The sequence below is a fragment of the Camellia sinensis genome, chromosome 1 (assembly GCF_055761805.1).
Source record: "Camellia sinensis isolate YWXY chromosome 1, ASM5576180v1, whole genome shotgun sequence".
Taxonomy (NCBI): domain Eukaryota; kingdom Viridiplantae; phylum Streptophyta; class Magnoliopsida; order Ericales; family Theaceae; genus Camellia; species Camellia sinensis.
The window spans coordinates 213,383,249-213,410,907 of record NC_138961.1 but is presented as its reverse complement, the minus strand read 5'-3'; the positions used below and the strand labels follow the sequence as shown (position 1 = coordinate 213,410,907).

The 27,659-nt window shown below is 41.7% G+C and overlaps 1 long non-coding RNA gene across 2 annotated transcripts; it reads left to right on the top strand.

Moving 5' to 3' along the window:
- LOC145788841 (uncharacterized) lies at window positions 1-24,585 on the top strand. Of its 2 annotated transcripts, XR_014344542.1 has the most exons (3): window positions 1-601; window positions 18,552-18,692; window positions 24,358-24,585. It is a non-coding gene; the product is annotated as an uncharacterized LOC145788841 (long non-coding RNA). The 2 variants fall into 2 exon arrangements; XR_014344541.1 differs by lacking the exon at window positions 24,358-24,585 and having other exon boundaries at window positions 18,552-18,921.
- The last annotated feature ends 3,074 nt before the right edge of the window (window positions 24,586-27,659 follow it).

The window sequence follows — 27,659 nt, the reverse complement described above, 5'->3', positions numbered from 1 at the left end:
ATAGAAGAATGTACACACAACGCACCACCTCCATGTGAGCCGCCCTCACTTTCCATCATAGCCAACAACATTTCATAGCATGTTTGTTAGGCTTCTCCTCCTCATCGATGCGTGCGTGTCAATGCATTTTCAAAACCAAACAAAAACCGTTAATTAAAAAGATCCGAGTTGTGGCGTCAACCGAGACCCACTTTCCCTCCCTCTCTCCCTCCCTAATCTCAAATTTTTTACCATTCATTTTTTCTGGTACAAAAATCGCCTTCAACTTCATCCTCAAATTCTCAATCTCTCCGATCGATTTCTCGACTCAATTGTCTGATGATTTCTGCCGGAAATCGTCCCTTGGTGTGTTGTTCTTCGTCGGAGTGTGGCTTTTCTGAGGCTTCGTCTCCGAACTTAGGGTTCGTGAAGTTGTTGCTGCCTAATTTTGATTGTAAGAGTTTGGGGCTCCAAAGTACCAATGCGAGATCGAGCTTTTTCGCGCCAATGAAAGCAATGGAAGGTTCTAAAACTTGGTACGTCAATGGCAAAGCTGATGGCGTTGGAGAACTGAACCAGTCGGGCTCCAATTCAAGCGATAATGCGATGAGTGATTCTAGTGGTATTTAGAGATGGCAATTGGAACCCGGCCCGACGGGGACCTGATCCCCCGACCCCGAATTGAATGGTTATTTCCCGAAAAATACCCCCGACGGGCCGGGGATGGTATTAAAATTTTAATCCCCGATGACATTCGGGCCGGGGACGGAGATGCATATTTCAGTCCCGGACCCGGCCCGACCCCGGCCTCGATCCCCGCCCCGGTTCCCCCGACAGGAAATTACTAAGTTACCCCCGTCTATATATATATATATATAATATATGTGTATGTGTTAGGGCTTGGTAAACACACTCCTCACACACATACACAAACTGTCTCTCATTTCTCTCTCTCTCTCTCTGCAGGTGCTATTCACTCACGGTCATGGCGATCTCCTCCTCCTATCACGGCTCCTCCCATCACGGCGATCTCCTCCTCCTATCTCCCATCACGACTCCTCCCATCAGGTGCTACTCACTCACGGTCATGGCGTCGGCAGTGGCGGCGGCGGCTCCTCCCATCCCTCCTCCCATCTCTGACGCCTTCTTCCTCCTCCCATCTCCGACGTCTTCTCCCTCCTCCCACCACGGTGATCAGTGTTAGATCTGTGTGTGTGTGTTAGATCTGTGTGTGTGTGTGTATGTGTGTGTGATCTAATCCGGTGATGAACAATATATATATATATATATATATGATCTGATCTGATCTGAAAATATATATATATATATATATATGTTAGATCTAATTTTTTTTTTTGTTGAGCTCATCAGATTGTTAATGGTGATGAACAACAGATCTGTTAGATTTGATTTTTTTTTATTTACATTTGTTACATCTTAAATTTTTGAGCTCATGAGATTGTTAATGGTGATGAACAACATTGTTAATAATTGTTGTTGTTGTTGTTGTTGTTGTAGTTTGAAGAAATCATGGAACTAATTTTTTTTTTTCTTCTCTTTTGGTCGGGGACTTTTCGGGGTCGGGGAAACCTGATCCCCGTTAAGGGGCGGGGGCGGGGGCAGTGATGAGCTCCCCGTCGGGGTCGGGACCGGGGACGGGGGGAGTTTCCACCATCGGGGATCGGGGACGGGGAGGGTGATCCCCGGCCCCGCCCCGCCCCGCCCCGTTGCCATTCCTAGTGGTATTCTGATCTATCACTTATCTAATTTATATTTGAAATGTGCAAACGATTTCGTGAGGCTTTTAGATTTGATTCTATAACCTTTTATGTTGTAGAATTGATTTTGTAGTGTACTTGCAAAATAGTTAAATGTACTCAAATGTACGGAGATTCTGATCTTAATCAATTGTATAATTAGGTAAATGCATTTTATAGATTGATTTATGTTTTTATTTATGTTTTGTTGCTTATTCGCGAGGCTTTTTTAGATTTCATTCTATAACCTTTTGCAAATGATTGCTGTGGGGATGTATTTTCTGAATACCAACACGTGGTAAGGTGACGCCGACGTGTCAGCCGAAGTGCCACGTGTCCTGGTTGTGACGTCGAGGTTATCTCGGCGAGGCCAAGGTTATCTCCGAAGATATCGGAATCCGAGATAAGCAGATAATAGATAAGGGGCAAGAGTCCTAGAGTAAAGAGAAGACTTTGCTAAGATAAGGATAAAGCTCTTAGGGAGTTTATCTTTATCTCTTGAGAAATCCAAAGTAAGTACAGAATTGGAGTCCATAGAAGTCAAGCTTCTAGTGGGATTTGGATTGAGTAAACTATAAAAGAGAGGCACCCCCGTAGCTCTAAGGTACGCAGTTTTATGCTTTGAGTAGTGAGTTTAACACTTGATTATCTTTGAGAGATATACTGACTTGATCGTCGGAGTGCCCCCGAGTGGAAGAGCCACTGCCAGAGCCTTTTCTTTCTGTTACAAGTTTGCTGAAGCCATCTATTCTGCCGATGCTCTCCAGCTGATTACTAGGTGGGCAGTGTGGTCAGAAAATCACTCACACAATTTGGCGCCGTCTGTGGGAAGATAGAAGAATAGACGGCCAATAACGGACAGAGGGAAAACATTGGGGGCAACACTCCTGCTGGGAGTGGCAGACCAATTGACCTTGACGTTGAAGGAGACAACCACAATACAGAAACTCAAGACCAGGGCCAATGAGAGAAAGACGTCGGCCAGGAGGGCGACGCTTCGAAGAGGACAGACCAAAGCAAGTATTATAACGAAGATAACCTTCAGGTATGGAGGGATAGGTGCCTACGGAGGGATGAGGAAGTAAAAGACTTGGCAAACAAGTTGGCAAATCTACAGTTAGTGGTCAACTTCATGATGCAAAACAATGTTATGCAGCCACCATACCCGCTGCAGGATACGCCGATGCCAGCAACTAACACCCAGAAGGGAAGAAGAAGAACAATCCCCGAAGTCCCCCAGCATACCAGGAGCGGAAGGCACTCTCACCGACCTTCCAAGGAAGGTGGACGAGAGGAGTCCCGAAGAACGTATCACACGAAGGATCCAGAGCCCAAAGAACATCGACATGTTCAAGGGCAGGCGCTTTGCTTTGACACAACACATGGAGAGAGATCAAAACGAGCCCACCACGAGGCTGAAAGTAGTGTGCCGAAGAGATTGAAGTCCAGAGATAATCGAGCTCCAGGAAGGAGTAAAGAAGACTTGAGAGATTACCTCAAGAGGAAGCAACAGAATGCTGAAGCCGAGGTAACTTCCCCGGTTAAGCCGAGGACACCATTCTCGGTGGAACTGGACAAATTTGAAGCACCAAAGCGATTCAGTATGCCGAGGTTCCAAATATATGATGGTAAGTCAGATCCTAACTTCCACGTCGGGCTATACCTGAATTCAATGGCATTATATAGTGGGAACGAGCCATTGCTCTGCAAAGTGTTCCCCTCATCCTTTGGGGAAATTGCATCAGATTGGTTCCATAAACTACCGAAGGGAAGCGTAAAGACTTGGGAAGGCCTGGCCTAGATGTTTGTGGCCAGGTTTGTGACGAACAAACTGCAGCCATTAAGGGTAGACGCATTGATGGCTCTGAAGATCAGCAAAGACGAAGGCCTTAGGGCCTATGCGAAAAGGTACTATGAGGTGTTCAATCGAATACCAGAATGTAATCAAGAAGTAGCGGTCGTGTCATTCAAGAACGGCCTGAAAGACAATTGTCCACTACGGAAGTCTTTGGCAAAAACTTTGCCAAAAAGCATGGAAGAGCTCATGGCGAGAATTGAGAAATATGCTAAAGCTGAGGAGGACACATCGGGGAATAAGGAGGTAAAGCAGGAAAAAGGGAACGGCTCGCCGAAGCGAAGCTGAGGTGACAACGGATTTAACAAATCGGAGATGGAATTGAGGGGTAAACAGGCAGTGACGACTGTGTTCCGAATCCCAGTACACAAAGTCCTGGAGCAAATTCGAAATCAACCTTATTTCAGAGCACCAGCAAAGGCCCCAGGGGAATACATGGGAAGGAACGTTGGTAGGCGTTGTGCTTACCACAATGAAGAAGGGCACCCAACTCAGGGCTGTAGAGCCCTAAAAGCATACTTAGAGGACTTAGTAAGGCAAGGCCATCTGAGGGACCTCGTCGACGAAGCTAGGACAAGAGAAGAATAGGCAAGATTGCCTCAAGCACCAGCGGCCCCGCCTCCCCCAGCACAGCAACCACAGGGAGGGGGACGTAGGGTGGTTAATGTAATTCACTCAAAAGTGAACGAAAGCGACATTCGGGGAGAAACCCAAAGAGTAAAACACCTGCAGCACGTGAACCAGGTCGGACATAAAAGACCTCAGCCTGAAGAGTGCCGAGGACCGATGATAGCCTTCACTGAAGCTGACCTAGAGATGGTCCAGCATCCGCATAATGATGCCTTGGTAGTATCCCTCCAGGTTGGGGAGTGCCAAGTGAAACGCATCCTAATAGATCAAGGCAGCTCTTGTGACATCATGTACGTTAGATGTTACAAGGAGCTAGGCCTTCACCCACACGACATGGAGCAATCGAATGGCCCGATGGTCGGCTTCAATGGAACGCCGACATGGCCACTGGGCGCAACAAGCTTGGAAGTACAAGCTGGCACTAAGAAGATCAGGACAGAATTCATGGTGATTAACACACTTTCACCATATAACATCATCTTGGGAAGACCATGGTTGCATACAATGAGGGCAGTTCCCTCAACATTGCATCAACTACTGCGGTTCTCAACAGAGCATGGGATTGAAGAAGTCAGAGGAGATCAACTGCAGGCAAAAAGTTGCTCCATGGCAGCAATGAAGTCTACTTGCAGCGTTCGAGAGCCAAAAGAGGCAGAAATTGAAGATGAGGACGTGGAAGTACTAGAAGACGTCGGCAAAAAACCAGCCGAGAAGAGCGAAGAGGCGCTAAAGAAAATCCTCGTCCAGGATGGAGACGAAGAATGCTTCTTTCTTCTCGGCTCGGGCTTAGCCGAAGAAGAGAAAAAAGAGTTGGAGACTTTTTTAAGAGCCAACATTGAGGTGTTCGCCTGGACACCTTACGAAATGCCTGGCATTGACCCCGAGGTCACTTGCCATAGACTGAATGTCGACAGGTCGGCAAAACCTGTGATTCAACGAGCCAGAAGACTGACGTTGATGCACGTCAAAGCAGTAGAAGAAGAAGTGGACAGACTTCTGGAGGCCAGGGCCATCCGAGAAGTTCATTACCCGACATGGCTATCCAACACAGTAGTGGTAAAGAAGAAGAACGGTAAATGGCGGGTCTGCGTAGATTTTACAAGCCTGAACAAAGCTTGTCCCAAAGACTGCTTTCCTCTACCCAAGATTGACCAGTTGGTAGACGCCACATCTGGACATGGAAGGATGAGCTTCCTGGACGCTTACAGAGGATACCACCAGATAGCCATGTACCCTCCAGACGAAGAGAAAACAACGTTTATCACCCCAAAAGGACTGTATTGTTACAAGGTAATGCCTTTTGGGTTGAAAAATGCTGGAGCAACTTACCAAAGGTTGGTAACCAAGATGTTCAAAAATCTGATTGGCCAAATAGTGGAAGTCTACATTGACGACATGGTCGTGAAGACCAAAGATCCAAAGGGCCATCTTGGCGATCTAAAAAAGGTCTTCGACATACTCAAAACATACCGGCTCTGACTTAATGCATCAAAATGTGCGTTTGGAGTTGGATCTGGTAAATTTCTGGGGTACCTGGTAACAAGGAAGGGCATAGAGGCTAGCCCAGATCAGATTAAGGCCATCCTAGACCTACAGAGCCCAACATCAGCAAAACAGGTACAAATGCTTACTGGAAGGGCCGCAGCTCTAAACAGGTTCATAAGCCGAAGCTCAAACAAATGTAAACCCTTCTTTAACCTGGTGAAGAAGACCACGGACTTCATATGGACTGAGGAATGTGAGGCCGCTTTGACCGACCTAAAGAAATATCTGACCACGGCTCCGGTCCTCTCGACACCTAAACCTGGGGAAGAGCTGTTTTTGTACTTAGCTGTGTCAGAACACGCAGTAAGTGCAGTGCTAATCCGAGAAGAACAAGGAGAAAAAAAGGCTGTTTATTATGTAAGTAAAACCTTGGCCGACGCAGAAACAAGGTATCTACCACTAGAGAAATTAATGCTGGCCTTAGTAATGGCCTCAAAAAATTGAACCATTACTTTCAGACGCACAAGATTGTGGTGCTCGCAGAACACCCACTGAAGTCCCTATTGCAACAAGGAGACTTAACAGGAAGAATCGCAAGACGGGCAGTTGCCTTGGGCCAGTATGACCTGGAGTTCAGGCCCAGAACAGCAATAAAGGGCCAAGTTTTGGCCGACTTCGTGGCAGAATTCACGCCTGAAACCATCGAACATCGGGCTCCGTTGAGCCAGGATGAGCATTGTCCCAGCAAGCAAGGAGAATCCCAGCCTAAGGCAAAAGAGCAAAGGAAGGAAAAACTCAGACCCTGCAGCATCTACATCGGCGACTCATTCAGACTGTTTGTCGATGGAAGTTCGAACCGACAAGGAGCGGGGGTAGGAGTACTGCTGATATCTCTAGATGGAGAAATAATAGAACAGTCCATCCGTTTGGGGTTCAAGGCCTCAAACAATGAAGCGGAATATGAAGTATTAATTGTAGGGCTAAAACTGGCAGCAGCAGCAGAAGTAGATGAGGTAATAGTTTTTTGTGATTCACAGCTTATTGTTAACCAGCCAACAGGAGAATTTGCAGCCAGAGACGAAAGGATGTCGGCATATGCAAAAGAGGTCATCAGATTGGCAGCCCTATTTCAGAACTGCTGACTTCTCCAAGTTAGCCGAGATGACAACACCTACGCCGACGCGTTGGCTAACCTGGCAAGTTCAATACAGACTGGAAAAACAAGGACAATTATGATCAACTATATGTCGGGCCTGAGCGTAGAACCACAGAGCACAGAGCAGGAAGCAATGTGTGTGGACATGGGGCCAAGCTGGATGGATGCAATTGTTGCATTCCTGAAAGAAGGAAAGTTTCCAGAAGATCGTAATGAGGCACTCAAAGTCAGATTGAAATCGACAAGATTCAGTCTGACAGCAGATGGACACCTCTACATAAGGTCCTTCACTGGACCCCTTTTAAGGTGCGTACACCATTTGCAGGTTGAAGATTTCCTATATGAAATTCATGAAGAAATTTGTGAAAGCCATGCTGGGGGCAGATCATTAGCCCACAGGGCCATTACCCATGGGTATTGGTGGCCCTACATGCAAAAGGATGCTGAAGCCTACATGAAGAAGTGTGAACAATGCCAAAGGTTTGCACCTTTGATACATCAGCCAGCTGCTGACCTAAACCCAGTATCCAGCCCTTGGCCGTTTGCCCAATGGGGCATGGATCTTGTTGGGCAACTTTTCCAGGCAACTAGGCAGAGAAAATACTTGCTGGTAGCAACAGATTACTTTATGAAGTGGATAGAGGCAGAACCTCTTGCCAAAATCCGAGATATGGACGTCAAGAACTTTATATGGAGAAACATCATCACCAGATTTGGGATTCCAAGAGCAATAGTTGCCGACAACGGAACAGAGTTTGACAGCAAACTCATCAAGAACTTTTGTGCGAAATTCAAGATCAATAATTACTTTTCAACACCAAGTTTTCTCCAAAGTAATGGGCAAGTAGAAGCATCCAACAAAGTAATTTTGGATGGAATAAAGAAGAGGCTGCGGGCAGCAAAAGGAAAGTGAGTAGACAAATTGCCCAACGTGCTTTGGGCATATCGGACTATGCCGAGAAGATCAACAGGGGAATCCCCCTTTGCCATGGCTTATGTCACAGAAGCAGTCATTCTACTGGAAATCGGCATCCCAGGGATCCGAACCCAGGGAGTTGAGAACGGGACAAATGACATACTCTTAGCCCGAGATCTGGATCTTTTGGAAGAACGAAGAGAGAAAGCTGTAATTCAGCTCGCAGTATACCAGCAACAGCTTGCTAGAGCTTACAACAAGAAGGTCAATCCAAGAGATTTTCAAGTCGGCGACCTAGTCCTGAGAAAAGTCGTCGGCAACAAGAAGGATCCCAGAGAGGGCAAGCTTGGCCCAAACTGGGAAGGACCCTACAGAATTACTTCGGTATTAGGCAATAGAGCTTATCGGCTTGAAGATAATGAGGGCAAAGCACTGCCAAGACCTTGGAACACTTGTAATTTAAAATTCTTCTATCATTAGATGTGCATTATTTTTGGCCGATGTCATCAATAAAATCTTTTCCCTTTTCTTTAAACACATATGATTGATAAAGTTACATATTGGTGTTTTTGGAGAAATGAATAATGAGAACCCAAGTAGAACTTAGGTTCACATTGGGGGCAGGGAGAAGACAGAGACACTTAATTCACTTGTTAAAATTTGTAGCAATTTACAAGTTGAAGTTAAGCTGAGATGGTTCCTTATCTTCACTTGTTAAAATTTGTAGCAATTTACAAGTTGAAGTTAAGCTGAGATGGTTCCTTATCTTCACTTGTTGAAATTTGTAGCAATTTACAAGTTGAAGTTAAGCTGAGATGATTCCTTATCTTCACTTGTTGAAATTTGTAGCAATTTACAAGTTGAAGTTAAGCTGAGATGGTTCCTTATCTTCACTTGTTGAAATTTGTAGCAATTTACAAGTTGAAGTTAAGCCGAGATGATTCCTTATCTTCACTTGTTGAAATTCGTAGCAATTTACAAGTTGAAGTTAAGCTGAAATTATTTCTTATCTTCACTTGTTGAAATTTGTAGCAATTTACAAGTTGAAGTTAAGCCAAGATTACTGTTTCTCTTCGCTTTTTTAAATTCGTAGCAATTTACGAGTTGAAGCAAAGTCGAGGTCATTGCTAAACACTTGTAGCAATCTACAGGTTGGTTAAACCAAAGAAGATGCTTAACACTTGTTGAAATTTGTAGCAATTTACAAGATAACATTAAGCCGACATATGATCATCTGTTGAAATTTGCAGCAATTTACTGGTTGAGAAAAAAGTTAAGTATGTTGTTTAAACACTTGTTGAAATTCGTAGCAATTTACAAATAGATTATTGTTTAACACCTGTTATGTTAATCCTTGTTGAAATTTGTAGCAATTTACAAGTGGGCTAGACCGAGATCGCCGTTTAAACACTTGTTGAAACTTAAGAAAAAGTTTGCAAAGTTAACATTGAGTAGTATATGTTTCACACTTGTTAGAATTTATGAAAAGTTTGCATGCCAGTATCTTGTCGAAGTAAAGGTTTTATAGCTACTATACCCGAGGTATGTAACCCCGAGAAGATTGCACAAATGAGGCAAAATATGAAAGGCATACAAAAAATTTTAAGTATAGAATCAAACAGAGGCAGTCAAAGAAAAGGCAGAAAAGAATGTAGTCATTCAAAGAAAGATAGTTATGTTAAAATATCCAACACAAACAGAAGGCACAACGGCCGTACAGAGAAACTTCTACTGTCCAGGAAACAAAAAAAGTACAAAAGACAAGAAAAGAGGGACGTCCAAGTTATGATTCTTCTACTTCAGGCGCAATTTGAGACTGGACCTCGGCCGATTCTTGGAGAACTACCTCGGTTGATTTTTGGAGAGCTACTTCGGCAGTCTTTTCTGTCTCGATTTTGGCGTCAATCTGCGCAAGGGTTTCATCAAGACTTTTTTCGGCTGGAGGAATGTCAGATGAGGCCTATTCAGGAGTAGTTTCCTTGGCAACTGCATCACCATCATCATCTTGAGTCAGGTCCAAGACCTGCTCATTCAGAGAAGGAGACTTAGACCCAACAACCTCCTTGGATTTCCTTACTAAAACCTCATCCTCACCTTCCTCCTCATCTTCAGACTCAGATTCAGATTCTTCTTCAGCTTGACTTGGAGGTGGAGGAGGAGGAGGGAATGGGAGAGGAATAGTTTCGGCCTTGCGCAGAGGTGAATCTTCAGGGATATTGAGCTTTTTGGCCAGGGACATCCAACCAAGGGAAAAGCCCCTGTTGCATGGCTGCCTAACTTGTAATTTGTATTCCTCTGTAACATCGGCCATTCTTTGGGCATAGGCTTTTTCGTCAGCCTCTTTGCTTTCAGCGTCTTTAGTGGCCAAGGCCTCCTGAAGTTCCTTTTCGGCTTGGGCCTTTTTGTCCTCGGCTTCTCTCTTCTCGGCCTCGGCAACCTTCTTGATGGCCTCAGCAGATTCGGCCTTTTCTTCGGCTAGGGTTTAGACTTTGGTGGCAGCCTCAGCCTGGTCTTCCAGTTTTTTCATTTTTGATTGAAGAGTTTTGTTCTCCTTCTTAAGGGAAGAAATCTCCCTCTTTATGTCGGCCAACTTTGCCCTGTTTTCAAAAGCTTGCATAGAGAGAGAGTGGGCATGTTGAATGGCCTGAAAGAGCACAGGGCAAAAATTATTACAAAATTTTACAAAGTAAAAGAGAAGACAAGTTTCCATGTAAAGACACTTACTTGGACAGAATGTTGGAGCATAAAGGCATAGTTCTCGTACTCACTCATCTTGGCATTCCGCTCAAGATCACCTGGGAGAAGTAGGGCGGTACTAAGTGCTACGCCGACATTACTGTCGTCGGCACTATCGCTGGCAAGAACAGGTTTATCTTCTAAAGTAATTTCACGCGTCCAGGGGACTTTTGGTATTCTGGACCACGAGGTCGTCGCAGACGATGACCTCAGCTTCTTTGATTGTGTGGACTCTGATGGCTGTGTCTCAGCAGACCTTTTTTTGGGAACAGAAGTCGTCTTCTCACTCCCTGCCAATTATGAAATTGTCAGGGTATCCTCAGCCTCAACTTCAGTGGCTTTAGCCTTTGGCTGGGCTTTCTTGGTTCGTTTCAGCTTTGGTGGGGGCATGGTTTGCGTCGACGGAGCATCGACGTCAACAGGAGATCGGCAAGGAGGTCTTGAGCAACGGGCTTTGGGCGATCCATCTCAGTAGTTTTGACAAGTCTTCGCCGACGTTTTCGTTCTTGTATTGGGACCAAGTATGGGGCCGAAGTAGATGGCTAATTGGTTGGGTCAGATGTTGACTCTTGATCTGTTCGTGATGTAGAGGCGGTTTGAGTTATGGCAGTAGGAGGAGAAAGGCTTTTCTTCTTTCTTTTGGGAACGTCAGGCAAAATCGATTTGTATGTAGGAACAAAGTTGAGAAGAAGCGGTACTTTTCTTTTGTGAACTGGCAAGTCCAGGAGTTTTTTCAGGTCCTTACTAGGAACGTAAGATTGGCGGAAGTTTTTCGCTGGCTTGCGAACGTCTGCAAGAAGAAACAGACATTAGAAACAGATAAAATATTGAAGACTTGAACATAAACAACTAAGTATTGACACTAGGCTCTTACCCTTGCCCTCCTTAACTGATCGGGGAAGAGGGTAGAGATGGGCGTCCTCGTTTGCGCCAAACTCCCAATTTCCCGAAGCAATAACATAATCATCTCCAGCCCCCTTGTTGGAGTCTGGAAGGTCGGTTGCGATTTTGAATTCAATGGAGCTCGGCTTGAGGTAATAGACGTAACCTTTTTCCTTCAGGTTAAGGGCACACATGGCATAACAGTATTGGATGTCGGCAAGGGTAATCCTAACGTTCTCCTGCCTAGCTAAGGCGATAATACCAAAAATCACTCGATAAGAATTGATTGCCAGTTGCATGGGGTTCAACTTATAATAATGAAGGATCTCACGAAAAAGAATGTTGAGTGGGAGCCGGAGTCCGCACTTAGTAAAAGCTACAATGGGAAGGGGCATGGCGTTTTCTGTAGGCATGATGGAGTCATCATCCCTAGCAAGTCTCAGATGGACATCGGCAGGGATGGAGAACTCCTGCCTAAAGTACTCAAGTTTGGTCGGGGTATCTACCCTGTGCCTCCACATACCCATAACGTCGGCCTAAAATCAGAGGGCTAGGTTTCAGAAAGAAGATGCTCTTAAGGGGTTATCGGGACCTCGGCGAAACCCTAGGTATATGCTGGTAAGGATTGTTTCAGTTTTTTCCTAAGAATTGATAGGTTCTATAGACAAATCCCAAACCTAAATCTATAAAGGAAAAGATTGAAAGCAAAAATTGAAGGCAGAGATCTGGAAAACAACACAGGAAACAAGAAACCAGAACGCAGTTTCAGAATGAAGAATAGAAGTGGGGTTCTCAAAAGCATAAAGAAAACAAGAACTACAGGGCCAAGAACAGTGGCAAAAATGCAAGAAGTAGTGAACAATAAATATGATTCACGGAATTAACAGTTTAAACAGAACAGTAATGGCAGCAAGAAGATAGAAGAACATCAGTGAACTGAATATATAAAGAATAGTGGCTTACCAGAGAAATTGAAGCCGGAATAAAGTTTGCCGAAGACAGACGACGGTTACAGAAGTGACAGAGTAGCGAGAGCCTCACCAGAGAAACAAATGAAGTTGCAGAGCCTGGAGCTTGAACAATGGCGGATTCGAGAGACAAAGCTTAGAGAGAGAAAAAGCAAGTGAATCAAAGCGCAAAGTGAAAAGACGAAGGCAAAGGTAGTGTTTTTGTTGAAAACGTGAAACGACGGCAAAATAAGGCATTTACTGCGCCTGGAAAAACGCATGCGTCAGACGGCGCAGACAGATTAAGACGGCTCACAAGCGCGTCACAGGCACGGGCCAATAAAGATGAAACGTGTGCAGGAAACGGTTGAATTGAAGTGCATAACAACTCATGCGCGTAAAAAGTTCCTTAAAAATCTTTGATTTTTTAGGGAAAGCATGTCGGCCAGAAATGAATGATCTCGACTGTCAAAACTTAAGCCGATTTACTGGAAGAAAATACAGATATAGGTTCCATCACCTCAGAATGCCGAGGTAATAGAACCTAGGGGGCAGTTGTGGGAATGTATTTTCTGAATACCAACATGTGGCAAGGTGACGCCGACGTGTCAGCCGAAGTGCCACGTGTCCTGGTTGTGACGCCGAGGTTATCTCAGTGAGGCCGAGGTTATCTCCGAAGATATCGGAATCCGAGTGTAGACACCCCATTTTTGACCGACCTTAAGACTCAGACGTCACCGATTGAGTGCTTGGTGATATTACATAATGTGCTCGTTCAGAAGTTTCAGAGTCGCGGCCGTGAGCCCTGCCTCCGGACTTCCGAACCCTCTTTTGTGCCTTGCCTCGGTTTGCGAACCAGGCTCGGTTTTCGCTGTTTCTTTTCCTGAGGGGAGGGAGAGGTCCCGTAGACCATCTCTCAGTGGCCGTGGGCTACATTTTGTGGCCGTAGGCCATTTTGCCCATTTCAGAGTCCGGTTTCCGATTTTTCGGGGCCGTTGGCCGTGTGCCTCGGTTCGGGACTGCCTAACCATCTCTGTTTGCCCCGGTTTTTGGCATACTTCTTATTTGCTCCCTTTTGAGGGACACTGAGGTCTGAGAGACCCACTTCGTGGTCGAATACCACTTTCGGTGCTTAATAGGCAGTTTTCGGGGCCTCGAACTGCGCGTTTTGGCCCCCGAGCATTCGTTTTGCATCGGTTTTTGTTCATTTTTGGTAGGTACCTCTGTTTTATCACCGGGAAGGCCGTAGAAGGGTGGGAGGCCAGCAATTGTTTCAACAACCAGTTTTTGCTCCTCCGGCGCCCTCCGACGCCCGTTTTTCTCACTTCCGAGCTAATGTTGAACACCCTTGGGCCATTTTCTTGAACTTTTAACCACATATTTGTGATGTACACACATGGGAGGACCCTAAAAGTTGGTGGCCGGCCACTAATGTTGATTGACCCTTTTGAACCCCTCCTAAAAATGGCCTATTCTCTCTCCTGTTTTACAGTTTACAATTTTGAACCACAGGGTTGTGATGAGGGGACCTAGGAGGCCACCAATGTGAAGTGGCCGGCCACTAATTCGACTTGACCTTTTTGACCCTTGGCCGGCTGGCTAGGGGAGGTGGCCGGCCGGCCACCTGCAAGTCCAAAAACCAGCCGGCCATGTTCCTTGCAGTACACACTTTACAGCTGTATAGCTGTATCCCCCAGAAAATATCTCAATCCGGGGGATATTTTTTGGGGGAAAACTTACCTCCTTTTCCCCCACCTTTTCCCCACCTTTACACCCTCTTTTTGTTCCATATAACCAGGGGCCAGCAGTTGTATTAGGGGTTAGAAAAAAAACCTTTGAGCCTCTTGCATTAGATCCCCTCTCCTTCTCTCATTTCTACCCTAAAACACCCAAGTTTCATCCCCTTTTCTTCACTACCACCTAACACCATCACCACCACTCCATTTCCAGCAGCAAGAAGGGCTTCTCAGAGGCTAAAGGTGCTGCAACTTGGTCCAAGAAGCAACCAAAGATTGGTCTACAATGGTGAGTTGCCATTTCCTTCTTTTTAAGCCTATTTTTGCAACATTCTTTAGCCATATATGCTTACTGTTTTGAGCTCCGGCCCTAACTGAAAGTGGCCTTATTTTGAGCTCTTTTTCACTTTTTCTTAAGGGTTCAACCCTGTTTGAGCCCCCCCATCTTGCACTTGCTTCAATATCTTCCTTGAATGCTATTTTCTTGCATGCTTTGGAAGCCCATTATGCTTCCATTTTTAGGCATTTTACAGAACTAAAAATAGGATTATTTTGAGCCCCTCTTCAACATTGAAGAAGGGCTCAACACTGTTTGGGACCTCCATGCTATACTTGCCTTTATATTCTCTTTTGGTCCCCTTTTCTTGCATGTTTTGGCAGCCTATTATGCTTCGGTTTTTAGTCATTTTACAGTACTAAAAATAGTCTTATTTTGGTCCATTCTTCATGTTTTATTAAGGGCCTTTCATGGTTTGGGACCTCCATATGTTACTTCATGTTATATCCCTTCTTGGTCCCCTTTTCTTGCATGTTTTGGCAGCCTATCATGCTTCGGTTTTTAGTCATTTTACAGTACTAAAAATAGTCTTATTTTGGCCCATTATTCATGTTTCATCAAGGGTCTTTGGCTGTTTGTTGAATATTTTTATACTTTGTGTTATAGCCACTTTTGAGCCTCATTTTGCATTGCATTTCTAGCATGCTTTTATACTGATTTTGGGGCTACCATAAACTGTAAATGTGCATATTGTTGGCCCCTCTTCAGTGTTGTAGAAGGGAATTTTTCATTTTGGGTTTTGCATATACCACTTGTTTCATTGCCCTCTCATGGCCCCTATTTTTGCATGCCATTGTTGCCCTATCCTTGTTTGCTGTTTGGCCATGCTTTGAACTGGAAAAATGCTTATTTTGGGGCTGCCTTGCTTCTGTATTTTCATTCCATGTACCAATTATGCATGCTTTGTATAGCTGTAGTTCATTCTATGTGCCTAATTTTGCATTTCGGGAGAGATTCCATGCATCGGGTGTACTTTCGCCTCATTTCGGGGCTGTTTTCCCCCACATTTCAGTGCTGAATTCCATTAGCATGTTTGCATATCATTTTCCGTGCCATTGCATTGCACATGCCATTGCCTCGGTTTGCGTGCCCGTGTGCATGCATTCCGAGGCACTTCATTTTCATCCATCGGCCTCTTATGTGAGTGTGGCTGAGGCTCTCTCATGTTAGTGTAAGTCCATGTTGCATTCTATACGCCATTTCCATGCCATTGCATTGTGTATGCCATTGCTTCGGTTTACGTGCCCGTGTGCACGCATTTCGAGGCACTTCATTTTCATTTATCGGCCTCTTATGTGAGTGTGGCTGAGGCTCTCTCATGTTAGTATAAGTCCATGTTGCATTCTATATGCCATTTCCATGCCATTGCATTGCATATACCATTGTCTCGGTTTGCGTGCCCAAGTGCACGCATTTCGAGGCACTTCATTTTCATCTATCGGCCTCTTATGTGAGTGTGGCTGAGGCTCTCTCAGGTTACTGTAAGCCCATATCATATTTCCATGTCATTTAGATCGCATTCTGTCATTTTCTCGGTTTGCGTGCCTGTGTGCACGCATTTCGAGGCATCTCTTTTTTACAGCATAGTGCATACTAGGTTGTATCTTAGATCGCATTCTGTCATTTTCTCAGTTTGCGTGCCCGTGTGCACGCATTTCGAGGCATCTCTTTTTTACAGCATAGTGCATACTAGGTTGTATCTTAGATCGCATTCTGTCATTTTCTCGGTTTACGTGCCCGTGTGCACGCATTTCGAGGCATCTCTTTTTTACAGCATAGTACATACTAGGTTGTATCTTAGATCACATTCTGTCATTTTCTCGGTTTGCGTGCCCGTGTGCACGCATTTCAAGGCATCTCATTTTCATAGCATTGTATATGTTAGGATTGTATCTTAGTTGCATTTCATGCATGTCATGCATATTGCATCGTGTTCGGAATAGGAGTTAGCCCGGGCACGGGAAACGAGGTGCATTTCGTACTCCGAGTGACGGAATGTATCTCAATTCCCCAGTCACCGACACTCTGGATCATCCATGATGGAGTTAGGTTCTTGTTGTGTTTATACGTGCATTCATTCTATATTGAGTTGCACATTTCGATTCCTCTGCCATCATGCATCGATATGCGTGATTGGTGGCACGAGGATCGAGGCATGCATATATCTGTGAAAATACATTGCCATGCCCCTTTCCTGCTCTCTGTTGCAGCAAAATGAAGAATCAGCAACATTTTAGAGTTTGGCGCGCATTTCAAGAAAAGGTGTAAACAGAGGCTAATTGGGGCATCCAGTGGATTTCCGCGCAAGGCAGCCCAGACATGCATCATTCATCAGAAGCAAGGCAGTCCCTGGCTTGCATGCCAGTTTTTATTTATTTTCTTAGTTGATTTGTTAATTAATTAGAAATTTGTATATTATTCGGACTGTAATATTTGGACTGTACTATTCTTTTATTTGGGACTGTATAATCATTTGGACCCTCTGTGCGAGGGCATAATTGTAATAAGTGTGCGTGAGTGTGATGTATGCCTTCCAACCCCACGTCTTTCTTCCCTTTTATTTTCCTGCTTATGATGGTTAGATTAGGGCATATTTCAATTAGCATACAGTATGACAGCATGTTTGCATCATTCATCTGTTTTGCATGCACCGGGCTCGGCGCATCATACTAACTGCATTTGTATTTCAATTCCAAGTTGAATACATGTTAGCTGTAGCATTCCATATGCCATGTTTAGAATAGCCGAGCCTGCTATAGTTTGCATTCTTGCATGTGTCGCATTAGGCATTTCTGTATACTTAGGATTCATGCATGATTTCTAATGAGTTTTTGTTTTGGCTTGGAGTACTCGGTGAGTTTTATGCTTTAGCATCCTTGTATGCGCGTGAGTGACTGCCATGAATAGCATGCTTACCATGAGGCTATATGCTTATGTGATATAACTGCCTGAATGCCTGTGGGTGAAGGTTGGGTTATTTAAATTGGAATAATTCATGAAATGTTTGTTTTAAGCCCACTAGATAGTGGCAAAACCATTGTTTCCTAAGCCCACCCGAGGGTGGCAAATCCACGTCTTAGCCTACCTGCGGGTAGCACCATCAAACCGTTTTCAAACAAACAAACATGAAATGTTTTGTTCCAATTCAGGCGACTCAGTCTATACTTGTATGCTGTGCGCATCACATAGTAATCTAGGCTAATAACCGGAATAAGAACACATAATGTTTTCAAAAATAGATATCATGGTTAGTAGAGGCCGATCTTTGATCGGGCGGGCGGGGGTGCTCACGAAGTGACCTTCCCCAATCGTACCCAAGTTCCCGAGCCGAGGCAACTTTGGTGATGACGGATACGTGGCCTTAGGCAAACGAGTCAGGGTTCCCTAAATTTCCCAAAATAAAATATTTAGGTGGCGACTCTGTATCTGGCAAAGCAGTCCATGTTTGACACTTCTTTCAAAATCTGTTTTCTCAAAACGATTTGCCGGATTTGGACTCTTTGGTTCAGATTTAGAACCGTGACAATTTGAGAGTCCTGAGCTGTAGAGACCCCAATAATGAACAAAACGGGAGCTCGTTCCTCCCGGGGCGTTCGGGGACGTCTACACCGAGATAAGCGGATAATAGATGAGGGGCAAGAGTCCTAGAGTAAAGAGAAGACTTTGCTAAGATAAGGATAAAGCTCTTAGGGAGTTTATCTTTATCTCTTGAGAAATCCAAAGTAAGTACAGAATTGGAGTCCATAGAAGTCAAGCTTCTAGTGGGATTTGGATTGAGTAAACTATAAAAGAGAGGCACCCCCGTAGCTCTAAGGTACGCAGTTTTATGCTTTGAGTAGTGAGTTTAACACTTGATTATCTTTGAGAGATATACTGACTTGATCGTCGGAGTGCCCCCGGGTGGAAGAGCCACCGCCGGAGCCCTTTCTTTCTGTTACAGGTTTGCTGAAGCCATCTATTCTGCCGGTGCTCTCCAGCTGATTACTAGGCAGGCAGTGTGGTCAGAAAATCACTCACACAATTGCTTATTTTTTATTGTTTTATGTTTTGAGATTGGCTTTGTAATGTACTTGCAAAATGGTTAATTGTTACTCAAATGTATCGAGATTCTGATTTTAATCGATTGCTTAATTAGGGAAAAGCGCCATCCAAGTGTCTACGATTGGGAATTCGACGAACATTGCTTGGCATAAGTGTTCAGTTGAGAAAATTGACAGGCAGGAGTTGCTTTAACGAAAAGGTTGTGTAATATGGATCACGGGTCTCAGTGGTTTAGGTTTGTAATTTTTTTTATTGACCATGGCTTGAGCCTTACTATCTATGCTATATGAATTTGTTCATGTGTTTGCTACATTTTGATGTTTGGGATCAAATTGAAGACATGAAGCATAAACTCCAATATATCAAATAGATGATCAACATCCTTATAGTGTGATGATTGTCTTCACTCATGTACTCAGATGATATTTTTATTTATATTCTTTAAATTTCAAGCTGCATAAAAAGATTAGGTGACATTTTGCCGCTCACTGTTTACTCAATTGTGACTAAGATTTCGAAAAGCGGTTGTGGTCGTCGTAATGGTTGCTGTGGAGAGGTTGCGATTGCGTGGTGTAAAAGCCGTAACGTAACGGTTGAGATAACCAGAAATGTGATTTTTTTAAAATTTTCACATAATTTGAAGAAAACTTACCGATATGCATATTTTTTTTTCTTTAGAATCACATTTATTGGGGTTTAAAATAGATTTTGATCAATCTTTGTTAATTTTTAAATATGATCCAAAATATTTCATATTTTCAAATCATTATAAAAGGAGTTTTTTTACATTTTATCTCAATAGTTAATGACTTTAAGAACAATTGATTTTAAATGTCTATAAATTATTTTGACCAATACTTGAACTAATCGAATAAAACATATTCATAATTATTAAATGAAATGATTATAAAAATAAAAATTGTACCATAAAAAAAAATTATTTTTGAGCTACTGATTTTATTTATTTTTGTAAAGATACTTTTTAAACAACACATTACAGTAATAAAATAAAAAAATTTATAATTAAATATTAAATAAAATGATTACAAAAATAAATACAACTACTATTTATATATTTTTATTTTACATGCTAATGCAACGAAATAAAAATTATTAAGAAAAAAATTTCACATAAGATTTTTTCTTTGGGCTTAGTCACTTGACTATTTGTTCTTTTTTTGTAAGCCTTTTTTTTTTTTGAGGGAAAGGAAGCTATTCAGAATATTGTAAAATGGTGTAACGGACTGTTATGGCCGTTATGCTACCACTACGGCCGTTATGGTACCACTACATCGAAACGGCCATTACATATGTGAATTTTCGTTACACCGCTATAGCGGCCGTTACGGGTGACAGTAACTACCACAATCGTTATGTAATAGCGTTACGTAACTGTCACGATTGTTTTTTAAAACCTTGATTGTGACATGTTAGGTTTTTATTCTTGGTAATCCCGTTTGACAAAATTCCTTTTAATTGTACTTGTTTTCGCACTTTTATTTTAGTGAGACTATGAGTTTTTAGATGCGAATCCAACCTGAATTGTGCCTTGTAGAGAAGTTTGTGGTGCTAATTCTTTCATGATTGCCACTTCGCTGACTATAACGGGGATTGAGCTGCCTGGTCAGCTCGCGGGGATCCAGGGGACAGCGCTCCTTGGTGGGTCCAGGGCAGCGCCATGGCAAGGTTGAGGGGCAACGCCTCCGAAGCTAAATACAAAAATGCATTCAAAGTTGCATGTCCGCTCGAGCGGTCGTTTGTATGCTCGAGCAGAGAATGTTGGGTTCCAGCAGTTTGACTTGTCTGCAAATATATTGCGAGGTGTGTTTTTACGCTCAAGCGTCCATTTCCCTGCTCGAGTAGACATCCTGGTTTGGAACACGCGATATAGAGTCCCTGCTCGAGCGTCCATTCCCACGCTCGAGCGGGTCTCGCGATCTCAGCTTCTATAAAACCTCAAGTTGCTCCAAATCTAGGGTTACATTTTCCAGATCTTCTTTAACTGTTTTAAGGGTTTTCTTCTGAGGCTATTTTACTAGTTTTCTTTGATGTTTGATTGAGTATTCTACTCATGGTTTAAGAAGTATACATCAAAGGATTGTTTGTTTATTCAATACAAAAGAGAGTGTTGTTCTTTGGTGGATTTCGTAGAATTCGAGCTTGAAGCTTTGGTGGATTATAGAGTGGTTCATCGTCGTGGATTCGACATCGGCGTTGTGAATTCAACGTTGGGAAGACAATTCCAGTGAAGATGGGGCTGGAAGAGGCACATAGGGGTCGGTTTGATTCGCGCGTGGATTCGCTAGGTAATTGAGAGTACACTTGTGTAATTCTTTTATGTCTTCTTAGTGGATTGTTTTGTGGCTCTTGCCCGTGGTTTTTTATCACAATTGGAGGCGCTCCAATTGTGGTTTTTCCACGTTAAATTGTTGTGTTGATTTGTCTTTGATTGTTTGATCGGAATTGTTATTTACTCATTAAAATTGATACATAATCACAAATCAATATCTAGGGGATTTTTAGATTTTTCAATTTGGTATCAGAGCGGGTCGTTTTATTTTTTTGTATAAAAAAATCTTTTAGAGCGAGATCTTGTTTGATTTATGATAATGGATTCAATTCATGATAGAAATTCTATGGTTCGACCACCCTTACTTGACAAATCCAATTATTCTTTTTGGAAAGCTCGGATGAGATCGTTTTTAAAATCTATTGATGAAAAAGTTTGGAAATCTGTCATGTATGGGTGGACCGAACCGATGATTACCATTGATGGAGTAACCTTCCCCAAACCAATTGATAATTAGGACTCAATTGATTACCAAAATAGTAGCTGGAATAGTAAAGCTATCAATTCTCTCTTTTGCGCCGTCACACCTGAAGAGTTTAGTCAAATTTGCAATTGTGAAGTCACAAAAGAGGCTTGGGATATGTTACAAACTATTTATGAGGGCACTTCTTCTGTTAAACACTCAAAACTTTAAAGGCTCATGTCTAGTTTTGAAAACCTTTCAATGAAAGATAGTGAGACATTTGATGAATTTTATGCGAGGTCGAGTGATATTGTAAATTCCAGCTTCAATTTAGGTGAAAAAAATACTAGAATCCAAGATTGTAGGAAAAATTTTGAGGTCCTTGCCCAATCGGTTCCAACCAAAAGTTACGGCTATTGAGGAGACTCAAGATGTTGACAACCTTAAGCTAGATCATTTGGTTGGAAATTTCCAAACTTATGAGGTACGTAGGAATTTCAAAAAAAAAAAAAAAACAAAAATATGCTATTGCTTTTAGTAGTGCTCGTAGAGTTAGAGAGGATTCTGATGAGGATTGTGAGATAGATTCCAAGATTACGGATGCTTTTGTAAAACAATTTAAAAAATCTTTTCTGAAAAAGAAACCTAATCTTTTGGAATCTACTCATACTCATAAATCAAAAGGCAAAGATAAACTCAAAATTAATTCTATAGCGAAGAAGGAGAAATGAAAGATACAATGGAACTCTAAAAGAGTCCAATGCTATGTGTAATAACACTGTCCTGTATTATGTTAATTAATCATGATTATGTTTGTAATTATGTGCTTAATTTGAATTTGGGTGTTAATTGCATGATTATATGTGATTTTGGCTTTGTATCTGTTCACTGTAGGAAAATTTGTTAGAATCTATGCTTTGAACTGAAAATTGAAGACCTTATTGGCCACAGAAACTAAAATTGACTACGCCATTGTGATTGGCGTAATTTTTTGAGTTTACGGTGAAATTTAATTAGAAATTGATTTGGATCAAAATAGTTAGATTAAACTGATTGAATTGGGTACAAATAATTAGCCTTAACCAAGTCTAATTACATAAGCCTATAAATAGGCCCTACATACACTTAAACTCACCATTTTTTTTGAGCTCAAAATCTAAAGTTACACTCTAGAGAGAGAGAGAGAGAACCGAAATTAGAGTGAGAAGTGGGTCAACATTGAAGAATTGTAAGAGAATTCAAGGAATTATGAGGATTAGCTCAAGAATTGGCTATAGTTGAAAGAATTGAAGCTCCTAGGTGAGTAACCAACCCTTAATTCATGAGTTGAGTTTGTAATTATATGAATTCAAAGAGAATATGTAACCAAGAGCAAGAATCAAGTTGTAATTGATGAAATTGAAGTCAATATACACATGCATGTAAGAAATTGCCATGAATTTGCATATTTCAGCATGAAACATGTAGCTCATATTGATTTGAGAGTCATATACTACATGCATGTAAGAATTTCCATGGTATGGAACTCAATTCAAAAGATTCATGTTACAATTAGAAGTTGATTATGAGAACATGAAGAATATCACACCAAATCATACATGCATGCATAATTCTAATAGATTCCATGATTTTGAACATCATTTGTGCCATTTAAAGTGGGATTGGAGTCAATAATTGACATGCATGAAAGGTTTGTGAAGATATGAAGCTTGTATAAAGTTTGAATACATGAGCTTTGACCATACCAAGAGAAATGTTGATTAATTTGAGAATTAGATCATGATTTTGGACAATTGGTTTTAAATAACCTATATTCTCATGCTATGTAATGTTTTTCCATGATTTTGTACCAAAAACACGAACTTTGAACCTTTGAATGCTAAGTTTGAGCTTCAAGAATAATTCTGGAAATTCCAGAATTTGGCATGTCCGCTCGAGCGGGGAAAGCGCCGCTCGAGCGTGAAATGTTAGTTCCCAGAAGTTTTGCAGACATGATGTTCGCTCGAGCGGGGAAGAGTTATGCTCGAGTACCCAGACACACACTTTGGCTCTCAGCTCGAGCGTCTGAAGTCATGCTCGAGCATAAAAAATGAAGTAACCAGTACCTTTGCAGACCAAAGGGGTCCGCTCGAGCGGCGAAATTTGCGCTTGATCGGGGAGCCCTATTTCTGAAAATTTGAAAAGATGTTTTGTGTTTCATTTTTCGTTCTCTTTCATTTCTAAGCACTCTTAGGCATGCATTGAGCTTTGTATATGACCTAAAGGGATAAGAAAGAAGCCTAAGAGAAATAATAAGTTAAGAACGGATTGAATCGCTTATGACCCATTGTAATATGAAATGTGTAGGGTCAAGTGCAAGGGCAAATCCATTGGCGAAACATTGTGAGTAATATCTTAGTAAAGATATTTTCAAGTATGTTACTTTTCAAATACTACTTCTGTATAAGCTTCATGGATTTGTTGATTTGAAATATGAATGAGTATTCTATATGCCTGATTTTGTATAAGGCCGTTTGATATATCCGAATTGGGCCTAAGGCCATTTGCCGTTTGATACGTTTAATATGTCCGAATTGGGCCTAAGGCCATTTGCCATTTGATATGTTTGAATATAAAGATGGGCCAAAGGCCGTTTGAATATAATGATGATGGGCCAAAGGCCATTTGAATACCGTGATGGGCTAAAGGCTGATTGAACATGAGCGTAATGGGCCAAAGGCCGTTTGAATGAAAAGGGATCATGATCATGAATATGAAATACGCATAGATATGAATATAAAGAGAATGGGCCCGAGGCCGTTTGATACGCCTGATATGTTTGAATTGGGCCCGAGGCCGTTTGATATGTTTGAATTGGACCAAAGGTCGTTTTGAATAAAGAGTTGGTTGGACCAAAGGTCGTTTTGTATAGATGGACCCAAGGTCATTTTTTTTTATATAAGAATTGAACCTGAGGTCGTTTTGCATATAGATATGATGTGTTGGACCCGAGGTCATTTTGCTTTGTAAATCTGATGTGAATGAGAATAGTGGTTCAAATGTGTACATTATAAGTATGACTCATTTATGAATGAATCTCATTCATTAACTTCTTTATTTTGATATTATTCACTAGGCGTTAGCTCACTCTTATTTATATGTATGTAGGTGAGCAAAGGGACGTTCAACCCCAGCCTTAGTGGAATTTAAGAAAGGAACCCGAGTTTTGTGAAGCCAGCCTAGGTGCCTCACGCAAGAGGCTTTGTTTATGATCTTTTGTATTTCTTTTGCTATTTCTATTGGTCATGATAGACTGTTTATGTGTATAAGCTTTTGGTTTAGCTGACTATGCGTTTGAATGATCCTGGGTATACAAGATGTTAACTACTGATATGTGGTGTGAGTTATTATTAAGTATATGTGAAATGTTTTGATATGCCATGTAAACATAGCTCATTGGACAAAATTTTTAAGTTTGCTTCCGCATCTGGCCCCATATTATTAATTATTAATTGATATCAGGTTTGAGGCCGTTGGTATTCTCATGATTACTGGTTGGTTATGGCCTTAATCTATAGGGGCGGGTTCGGGTCATGACACTATGAATGCCAAGGGTTTGGCCACTTTGCTCAAGAATGCCCTACTCATTTGAGAAAGAAGAAAGCCCTCGTTATCACTTGGGATGATGAATCAAAATCTGATAAATATGAAAGTGACAACGAAGATCAAGGCGAAGAGGGACATAAACAATTCCTTGCTTTCATGGCGGCTTCTAAAATTGAAGGACATATAGAGTTTCTGAAGAGACCGGTTGAGAATGTCACAGATGATGAATCCTCGAGGAGTGATGATGAATCCTCAGGTAGTGATGATGAAGAGCTTCAACAAGCTTATAAAATTTTTTATAAGGAATCTCTTAGTTTATCCAAATTGAATGACAAACCCACTATGAAACTCAAAGCATGTGAAAATGAGAATGTCAAACTAAAGGAGGAGATTTCTGAGGCTAAGATTGATGCCATCAAGATATCTAATGATCGAGAAGTCCTTTGTGCAAAACTCTTGACTTGTGAGAAAGAGAGGAATGAGCTACATCAAATCTAAGCAACGCATGAAGAAAAGATTGAAACTCTCAAGATGTCTCAAGGTGCCTTAGAAGAGCTAATCATCAAGAAAGAGGAAGAGCTCAAGTGCACTATGGCAACCATTAGTCTTTGGAACAAAAGATCAAAGACTTTGGACAATATCATTGGGTCTCAACAAATTTGTTCTAACAAGAGTGGCATTGGCTTTGGTGGTAAGAAAGAGCAAAAACAGAGTACATCTACATCTCATGATACAAGAACTTAAGGGCAGGGGGAGCACCAGATTCAACGAGAGGAAAGACTTGTCAATCTTCCTAAAGTTGGTAAGGTCAAAGAAAAGAAGGTACACCCTGTTTTTATTTGTCATCATTGTGGTATGCATGGTCATATTCGCCCTTATTGTTATGAGTTGCATGGGAAAGTGTCTTATAGAGATGGAAGAAATTCTAACATCTCATGGGGTAGTAGACACTTCATTGTTCGTAATGAAGTTAAGTTGATTTGCTTGAGACCGAACATGGAGCGAGTTTACATTGCCTCGACCTAGGTATAGGAAGTTGGAAACCAAGTCGAGACAGGTTTCCATTGAAGGGGAACGGAACCACAACGTCAAGACACCACTCAAGAACAGCAATTCTCACAACCTTGTTCATACTAAAGCGGTTTGGATGAGAAAACTTGACTTGTGTTAATTTGTTTATTCGCTTTAGTTTTTGGGTTTCTATGTTTTTTTTTTTTAGGTCATTTAATGTGTGGTATTGTTTAGTGTGTGCTTGTTCATTTTATGTCTTGCTGTATTTTTTTTTTTTAAAAAAAAAAAACCAAAAGGATTTTCTTAGTATGATTTTGCAAGCTTGATGTTTTTGAGAAGTTCTTGTGGCATATTAGAATTGATAAGAATATCCATTACATGTTAATATGTGTGTACTTTCTGTGGTCATTACTCATTACTCATTTCAGAGTGTGTGTTCTTTGATTAGTATGTCTCATTTTGTACACACTCTTGGATTAACAAATATTAAAGTCTTCCGCCGTAGTGATTTTTTTCTCTATGGACTTCTGGCATTACATCTTTTGCTTTTCTAGAGGAATTGACCTATACTAGCACATCATGGGTGATGTTGAGTCTTTTAACCACCTTCCATCTTTTTGTATCTCCACATCTTTCTCCTCAATTCTTTGTAGTCCAGCCATGAGGAAAAGGCTACCTCAGAGTCACCAACCAGGCTATCCTTATTGTATCCATGCTTCTCTGGTTCGGTTTCCATACTCTTGAGTGTGTTAGCTGCCAATGAGTTTTCAAAGGAAAGAAAAAAATGTGCACAAGAAAGAAAAAAAAATGTACAAAAGAAAGAAAAAAAAATGTGAAAAAAAAAAGAAAGAAAAAGATTTATGGATTGAGGGGAAGCCTCCGCTTTTACTCACAAAATACCCCTTGATTCCTAGTGGTTTGCCTTTGCTTTGTTGTGCTTAGATTCTCTTGCCGGAGGTCTAGCTTTTAGATCACTACTAGGATTTGAATCTTGTGTTTGTCGAACTCCAAGAGTCACACACACACTTTTATTATGGGATCTATGCTTTTCACATAATGCATCACTTTTTTTTTTATGAGGAATCTTCTAGAGGCTGTGCACATTGTGTTTTCATGTAATTGTGTTTCTTGGATAATTTTGTGTGTTTGAAGGTACAAATCAGAAATTCCTTACTTGCATTACCATATTTTGTTTTTGTCTTTTTCTTTTTGTTCACTGTTTTCAGTGTTTGTGGTTGTTTTTAGTAAGGGGGAGTTTGGTTCATCTTGGATTTGTTTGGTAAGGGAGTTTGGCATGAATTGGTTTGTGTGTTGCTATCCACTGCTTGTTTATTGCTTACTTCTCACAGTTTAATAATTTTTCCATCATCTTGTTCCTACTTGTGTGATTTTTGATCTTGCTTTCGTTGTTTGAGTTTCCTTTGTCAATTCGTGACAAAAAGGGGGAGAAATGTTGTCGGGTGCATATGTCTTAGGATTTCATGTATTCATGCCATGTGCTGGGTGCATGTGTCTTAGTTTTCATGTTTTCATGCTATATGTTCTTAAAATCTCCAATTTATATGTATTCATATTTCCATCTCATGCTTCAAGAAAATCTTGTTATATGTCTATTGCTTTTTCATATACTCTTGTGGCGCTAATAGTTGTTTTGGAGATTGTGACACTAATAGCTGTTTTGTAGATCATGATCTTGAGAAAGAAGTTTGGGTTTGTTGGTTGTAATGGGTTGGGGTGATTCGAATTTTTTTTGTTAGGTGTGTTTTGTCACGGCATTGCCAAAGGGGGAGATTTTTAGGTTTTTATTCTTGGCAATCCCGTTTGACAAAACTCCTTTCAATTGTACTTGTTTC